Below are 7,871 nucleotides of genomic sequence, written 5' to 3' on the forward strand. Positions count from 1 at the left end.
AAGCTATGCACTCTTGGTGTAATTTCAGTTTAAGATAAAAGCATTATTTCCTGACAGTCTGGAATAATCTCTGCATTTTAAATTCCATCAGTGTTACTAAAGCAGAAGGGTTTTTTAAATCTGAAAATGAGCTATTTATTAAGGTACAGCCACACCAAATGAGCTTCCATCCATCTAAGTGTACATTATATTAACTTTGGATACACAATCACATGCTGAGGCACACGGTATATTATAAACCTTAGGGTTTCAGTAGCAGATTGACAATATTTAGGTAAGAGCCACAAGAAGCAGATTATTTTTGAATCAAGAGAACTGAAAATAACATGGGCACATTTCTCCTGTTTGGTCAAGACTTGTAATCCCATGATTAAAGGAGAAAGTAGGTTGAGAGTCAAGCCAGTCATGCTTAACATCTTCTTGGCAGAAATCAGGGAGCTGGAATTATAAGCCATTGCCTGAGCAGCCCCTCCCTGCCCTAAGCTACAAGATAAGCAATCCTGTACAACTTTAAGCAGAAAAGAGTAATACAATTCTCAGCATGCCCCAGCTATGGGATGTGAAACTTTTTATGTCTAAATCTGTATAGGATTGCACCCTAAAGTCATCAAAGGCTCAGAGTGTAAGACTGACACTTTGTACCACAGTATGTGTAAAGTCAGTGTTGGAGTTTCAGACCGGCAAAGACTGAAAGTCTGGATCCAAAAGGGAGCGTACAGTCTAGTGTCCAACAGTTTATTAACAGCAAGTGGTATCCTTAAAGTACAACAGCACTGAAGGGTAGCCAGTTTAAGACTGACTATGAAGAAACAAAGCATACACAGAGTGTTTATGGAGTTGGTGTCACATATGCATTGCAGGGAGGGGAATGAGACTTTGAACGGGTGCTCATCAAGGACAATATAGATGCACACAAGGAAAATACAAAAACATTGAGAAATCATTAGGGAAACATTAGAAAAACATGATGCGTTGAGATCTTGAGTGGTGGATAAAAATAAAACAATCAGAAGTTATAGAATTTAACAGGTTTCAGTGTTTGCTTTTTACAGTCCGAGGAAGGAAATTCCAGAAAGACAGTGAGGGAGCTGGCAGAAGCAGCTGGCAGTGATTACATTTACAGAAGTATCTATTCACATATCCTGGGGCTCTTCTCCTTTCAGTAGAAGGAACCTGAATTTAAAAATCCTGAAGATTTGGAGTAGGGTGGGGAGGGTGAAGGAAGGGAGGCAAGGATTTCTGTATTCCAAAAGATAAAACTATAACTTTTAGGAGGGCAACTCCAACAACTCAATAGGGGGAACAATTCAAAATAAATTAAAAAAACCAAAATGGGCTGCTAAAAATTCTTTGGCAGAACTGTTTTCAATAGATTCTGGGTACAATCCTATATATGCCATAGGACTATGTTCTGTGTAAAGATGCAGAGGATTGCAACCCCAATAAAATAAATATACAAAAATAATACAGACCCTTGCCAAGGCTGTAAAGATAAAACACAGGTGTAATGCTTCTTCTATTTTCCAAGTCAAGTATGGTCACTTTTCAACATCAGTCTTGCAATAAGATTGTATATTTTCAAGATGCCGTGGCAGTGGGATATGGCAGAATTCACCAGCATTGAAAGGATTGTCATCTCCATTTTAAGCATGTTTTAGGGTGCCAAAAATGTATACACATTTTAAGAAAAGAAAAAACTGTATTAAAATGGTAATACTCAATATATACTGAAAACAGAAGATGAATACAAGTCATGTTTGAGTTCTACAATTACAAGAGGTGCTCAGAGTGGTTACCATCAGCGTCCAGACGTTTCTGAATACGGTGAACTGCTGCTTGAGCAACGTTGACCAAAGTGTCCACTTGTATCGCTGTGCATGCCATTTCAATTTCTTCCTGAAGTACCGCCATCTTTTGAGCAAACTTCATACTACACATTGCTACCATAATTCAATTCAACTTCAAAAAGTAATACATAAGTAGCATCTCTTAAAATGTGCATACATTTTGGCACCCCTGGTATTAAATACCTCAAAATGAATTCTTTAGATGTTGTGCAACAGCTAGAACATAATATAGCTAAAGATCACAACAAATCATTGAAGTCCAATACAGCTTAAAAATCCAATAAGCATATATCAAATCAGCACAGTAAAATAAAACCCTAAAACAAAATTAACTCCAGTTAAACTCCAGATGCTAAAACAATAGCATCTAAATACCTGGAGAACAAAATTGTATTGACTTGGCTTGCATAGGACAAAAATCAGCGTACTAGAACTTCCAAAGGCAGGAGGTCACTGCCATAGCCACCCTCCAAACTCTGGATTGAGGGGTATTTGAATAAAGAGCTCTCTAAATAATATCAAGGCATTGATAGATATATAGGAAGAGACCTACCATCTGGTACCTGAGGTTACAATCTATTGATGGATTTATAGGTTAAAACTGCCACTTTGAATTGGGCCTAGAAACTAATTAGAAGCTGGAGAATGTAAGAAATAATCAGCATGATATGATCATAATACTTTGTCTCTATTAACACTCTTTTGTGCCAAGTTAAGTTTCTGAATCATCTTCAAAGACAGCTTTTCCTGCAATGTATTGCAATAATCCAAATAGGAAGTTACTAGAGCATGAACCAGTGCAGCCAGATTATCCCCTTTCAGGTAGGGTTCTACCTGGGATATCAGTCAAAGTTGGTAAAAGAAGCTATGCTTCACAGAGGTTACTTGAGCTTCTAACAGCACTAATGGATGCAAAAGTACCCCCAAACTATGTACCTGCTCTTTCAGGAGAAATAGTCTCCTTGAAAATAGGTTGAATTCTTCAGTTCTGTCCACCTCACCTGAATAAGGACATTTCCGAGTTGGAAAAAATACCGAAAAAAGGCAACAAAAATGATCTGGGAGCTGGGGCATCCCCCTATGAGAAGCAGCTATAACTGGGGCTGTCCATGGTGTGGGGAAAATGAAGAGGGGTAGATTTTTAACACTTTCCCATAACACTGGAACCCAGGTAGTGGGTGGTTTAGGACAGACAAAAGGAATTTCTTTATCATATAGCATATAGTTGAGCCAAAGAATTGACACTTTTGAATTGCGGTGTTGGAGAAGACTCCTGAGAGTCCCTTGAACTGCAAGGAAATCAAATCTGTCAATCCTAAAGGAAATCAACCCTGAATGTTCTTTAGAAGGACAGATACTGAAGCTGAAACTCAAATACTTTGGCCACTTAATGAGAAGGAAGGACTCATTGGAAAAGGCCCTGATGCTGGGAATGATTGGAGGCAAAAGGAGAAGGGAACGGCAGAGGTAGAGGTGGCTGGATGGGGTCACTGGAGAACTGGGTGTGGGGTTGGGTGGACTCTGGGCAATGGTGGAGGACAGGAGAACCTGGAGTAATCTTGTCCATGAGGCTGTGAAGAGTCAGACAAGACTTTGTGACTAGACAACAACATAGTTGAGCTATAGAATTTGCTGCCACAGGAACTGGTGATAGCCACCAATTCGTATGGCTTTAAAAGGGGTTTGGCCATATTCAGGGAGGAGGAGGCTCTCAGTGGCTACTTGCCTTGCTGGCTATGTGCTTCCTCCTTCACCAGAGGTGACATGCCTGCATGCACCAGTTGCTTGGGAGCTTGGACAGGTGGAGGTCTTGCACCCACACTGCTTGAGTGTTCTTGTGGACAGCTTGTTTGCCACTGTATGTATGGAGTGCTGAACTAGAAGGACTCTGATCCAGCCTGGTTTTTCTTGTGTTCTTGAATCTCCATCCAGTCTGAAGAAACTCATAATTCAAACTGTATTTCAGTCCTTAGCTGGACTGAGTTTTTTAGTCCTTGTCCAGTTCATTACCATAGGTCCAGCAGGTCCCAATCCCACTTGGGTCTGAAAAATAACTCTAACTGCATACTGATTATGATACACTCCAACCCCGTGTACCATGCAAATTCAGATGTTGATCCACTCCATGCAAGCATTGAACAGTACTGGGGATGAGATGGGGCTCAGGTTGAAGATGCCATGGAGTCTAACAGAAATTTTTAACACAACCATCTGAAAGCAGTAATCCAAGTGAAAGCACAAAGCAGTCCTAGCAGTGCCCTGTTTTGACAACCAGTATAAAAAGAAGAGCCAGTGTGGTGTAGTGGTTAAGAGCATGGGACTGGGACTCAGACAATCTGGGTTATAGCCCCTGCTCAGCCATGGAGCCAACTGGGTGACTTTGGGCCAGTCACAGACTCTCAGCCCAACCTACCTCACAGGGTTGTTGTGGGATAAGATGGAGGAGGAGAATGATGTAAGCTGCCTTGAGACCTTTGTAGGAAAAAGGCAGGATATAAATTGGAAAAAATAAATAAATAAAATTTCATGGTTAAAAGTATCAAAAGTTGCCAAAAGATCAAAGAGACTCAACAGGATTGTATGTCCCCCCAACATTTCTCTGCAGTTAGAGGTCATCTCACAGGGCCATTGAAGTTGTTCTGGTTGCATAACCAGACCTTAACCCCCAGGTGAAATGAATTCCAAAAATCTGACTTATTCAAGAGAACCTGGATCTGATCAGCTGCTCCATGTTATGTAGTTATTAAGATCTTTCCAATCTATTATTTATTTATTTACAATATTTCTAAGCCGCCCCCATTGCAACAAAGCCTCGGGGTGGCTCACAAGGAATACAATCTAGTGATGATTTCTTCTGGGGTGGTTATATTGCTGCTTCTTTCGGACCCAACTATCGTCTCTCTCCTTGTCAGATTTAATTAGTCATGAGGATCAAGGGGCAAACAAATATGATCAGTGCAACCTTACAGAGCACCTTATCAACAACCTTGGGTCCCATGAATGGAAATCCATCCAAAAAAAAAAAAAAATGACCAGGTGGAGCTCTGAACACCTTCATGGATTGATCTGTACCAAATAAAGATTCCAAGTCATGATGGATAAAACTGCCTTTTGCCCTTAAAATGCCTTGCAAACATGATAAAGTATGTCAACAAGCATGCTAAAGCATGCTCCACTATATCATAATTAAAGTAAGGTTTTCAAAGTCTGTGAACTACTTGAAAACATTTCAGTGGATGAGTTTGAGAGGTGGTGGTGAACAATTGGTTATTTGCTGCCATCATCATCATGGAGCAGGGTTGATAATGACCTCTTGCATTCAATTGCATTTGCTCTGAGTTTCCCAATACTTGCATTACTTCACTTGCTTTCTTACCTTCCTCCTGGATCTATGTCATTATGCTGAAAAGGCTCTGTTAAGCAGAAATTACTTGAAAATAATCATGTCAAGTGCTTCCTTATCTCTGCAAACACTTCAAATCAGGGCTTTGACAGGAGTACACTCTGGCATACTCCAAAATTTGTCAGGCTCTGGTCTCCTACTCTTGCAGAAGTGAATGACCCATTTAAACTGCAGGAAATAGTTGGATCATGACAAGGGGCAGATTGTAAACTCTTCCATTTTCAGCCTGCTGTCCTGCTTTCCAGTGTGTGTGTGTGTGTGTGTGTGTGTGTGTGTGTGTGTGTGTGGAAATCTACTGTGTATCTTGCTATATGTGTTAATCCAATGACACCTTGGGGCAAACCCATGGTTGCCATAGCAGACATGAATTGCCCTAGATCAGGTAGCATGAAGACTGAGGTCTCCCAGGAGAATCATTCAATGTGTCTGCCACATCAAATCTAAGACAATCCCTTTTGCTCAGGCAGGGACACTGCTGGGGAGCAGGGCGGGTGGAATGCCAGCAGAATTTTCCGTTGGTCCCATTCAGCCAGCATAAAATATAAACGCTCCATATTGGTACTCACCTGAGGAAGTTTGGAAAGTGGGACAAAGAGTATATGCCTATAAGTCACATGGATGCTTCTTCCCCAGTTCTCAAGTCTATGTTGATGCTAAACCAAATATCTAGGATAGCACCACTGGGAAAGACAACACTCAGCTACTCCCCTTCCAAAATCTTGATTATACATACAGCAGAAAATCAAATGATAGTTGAGGGAGATTTTATTCTGAATCAACTTGCCATTTAAGAGCAGGACCAGGAGGACTGAGAGCTGAATGGTGTGAGAGATGGCAAGTATAGGCTCCCATGATGAGGGAGAAACCAGAATGGCTTGCCAGTCCTCCAATACAATGGTCTGCCTGCACGTACCCAAGACCCCATTAATTACCCTCCCAGGTCTCTTTTGAGGATGATGAAACACTTTCCCCTGAGACATAACTAAACTGCCTTCTAAAGCAATCAAATGGTTCATGAAACAATAAGCGACACTAAAATTAGCAATGAATACCCACCCTCGGGATAAGATCACCTCTGTATGTACTAGAGAGGGATTCCACCAGAGACCAGTATTTAGTTCTTACTTGATAAAACATCTGATTTTAAAACAAGACCACATGTTGATGCTTGTTCAACAGCATGCAAAGTACAGGAATATCAGTGGCTGCTAGTGACTGGACACCTCACACTCCACTTGAACAGGATCTTGAAAGAAAGTTTTAGCAGCTCTTCTGTAGCCACCGAAAGAGAAAGCCTGAGGTTTTGCAGATGGCTGACAACAAGGAGCAGGAGAGGATGCAAATAATTACTGTCTGGGTCAGGCTACACCTTCCTTTGCTCAACATGTATGTTTCCACATAAACTAATATTACAAAATCCACAGTAATCTCCACTGCTATCTCCTTATTAGGATGCTGACCCTGTAAAAGGCTGCCTCTGAAACTTCCCACCAAGTGGGAGGAAAGTGCAAAATGGGCTTTTTGGTGGCCTAGAATTGGTTGTCTCCACGGACAATGTTATTGCTCGGTAAGATTCTCTGTTCTTTTTCTTGATTCTTTCTGTTAGAAAATATATTTAAACGTTTTCAGAATCTGTTTATCATCATCATAATTATTCTGGTGCAGCTTTAGAAAAGAAATCAGCTCGATCTTCCTGAAAATGGTGATGTTTGTCATTATTCTTCTTTCTGGTGGTAGGGAGGCCTGAGTTAGAAGCCAGCTGTACAGGAAGCTTCATCCCTCACACCTGCAAATGTTTTCCCTTGTCATCAACTCTTCTATTGTTCCTAATGAGCCCATTTATCCTTGATTATCAATGGCAGTGGTGGAGAGAAGTTGGAAATATTCCAGTTTATTGAGAATTTTGGTACTTGATAAGCATCTTGAATAGAAGCTGGCATATAGAAGAGGGCTGGAATATTATATGGGAAAGTAATTGAGCCAAGGGGAACAGAATATTGTAGCCTGAAGTTCTTACTGCCAGTAGCTATACCTTTTAGAGGAGGCATTTCAACCTTTTAAAGTGTGTTGTGGGTGTGGGGGGCAGGACTGTGGAAAACCTGGGAAACAAATGAATTCCTGATGGTCAGAGTGATGGCTGTAGGAGAAGGGTGTATGCATATTTGGGTAATCCAGTAGGGCACTACTGGGAACCCTGGTGGGCCAAATTTGTCATTGCAGCTTGACATTTGACAGCCAGCTATAAAGTGGACCTGGCATATTAAAGGCTGCAATCAAAGGTTACCTTTGACATTGGACAAGATATTAGAGAGAATGTTCCTGTTTGCTCACAGTGCTACTATATTCACTACCATTGGGTGAGTTCACATGGCACAACAAATCATTGTTGTAATATAAGCTATATAGTGTGGCCTGTTCACAGGACAACCACCTATGGTGCACTTTCATTTTTACCTAGTTCTCCAGCTAGTATTCCAGAGTTCTGTGCAAAGAACTCATTTTTTCTCCCTGCTTTGCTTGCAACCCATTTTTGCTTGCTTTAATTTTTCTTGGAGCCCTGTGCCTCCAGCAGTGACAGATGTCCAAATGACACTTTACAGTAACTGTCACTTGTTTCATTT

Source organism: Varanus komodoensis, unplaced genomic scaffold, assembly GCF_004798865.1.
Source record: "Varanus komodoensis strain SLA01 unplaced genomic scaffold, ASM479886v1 scaffold3, whole genome shotgun sequence".
Classification (NCBI taxonomy): Eukaryota; Metazoa; Chordata; class Lepidosauria; order Squamata; family Varanidae; genus Varanus; species Varanus komodoensis.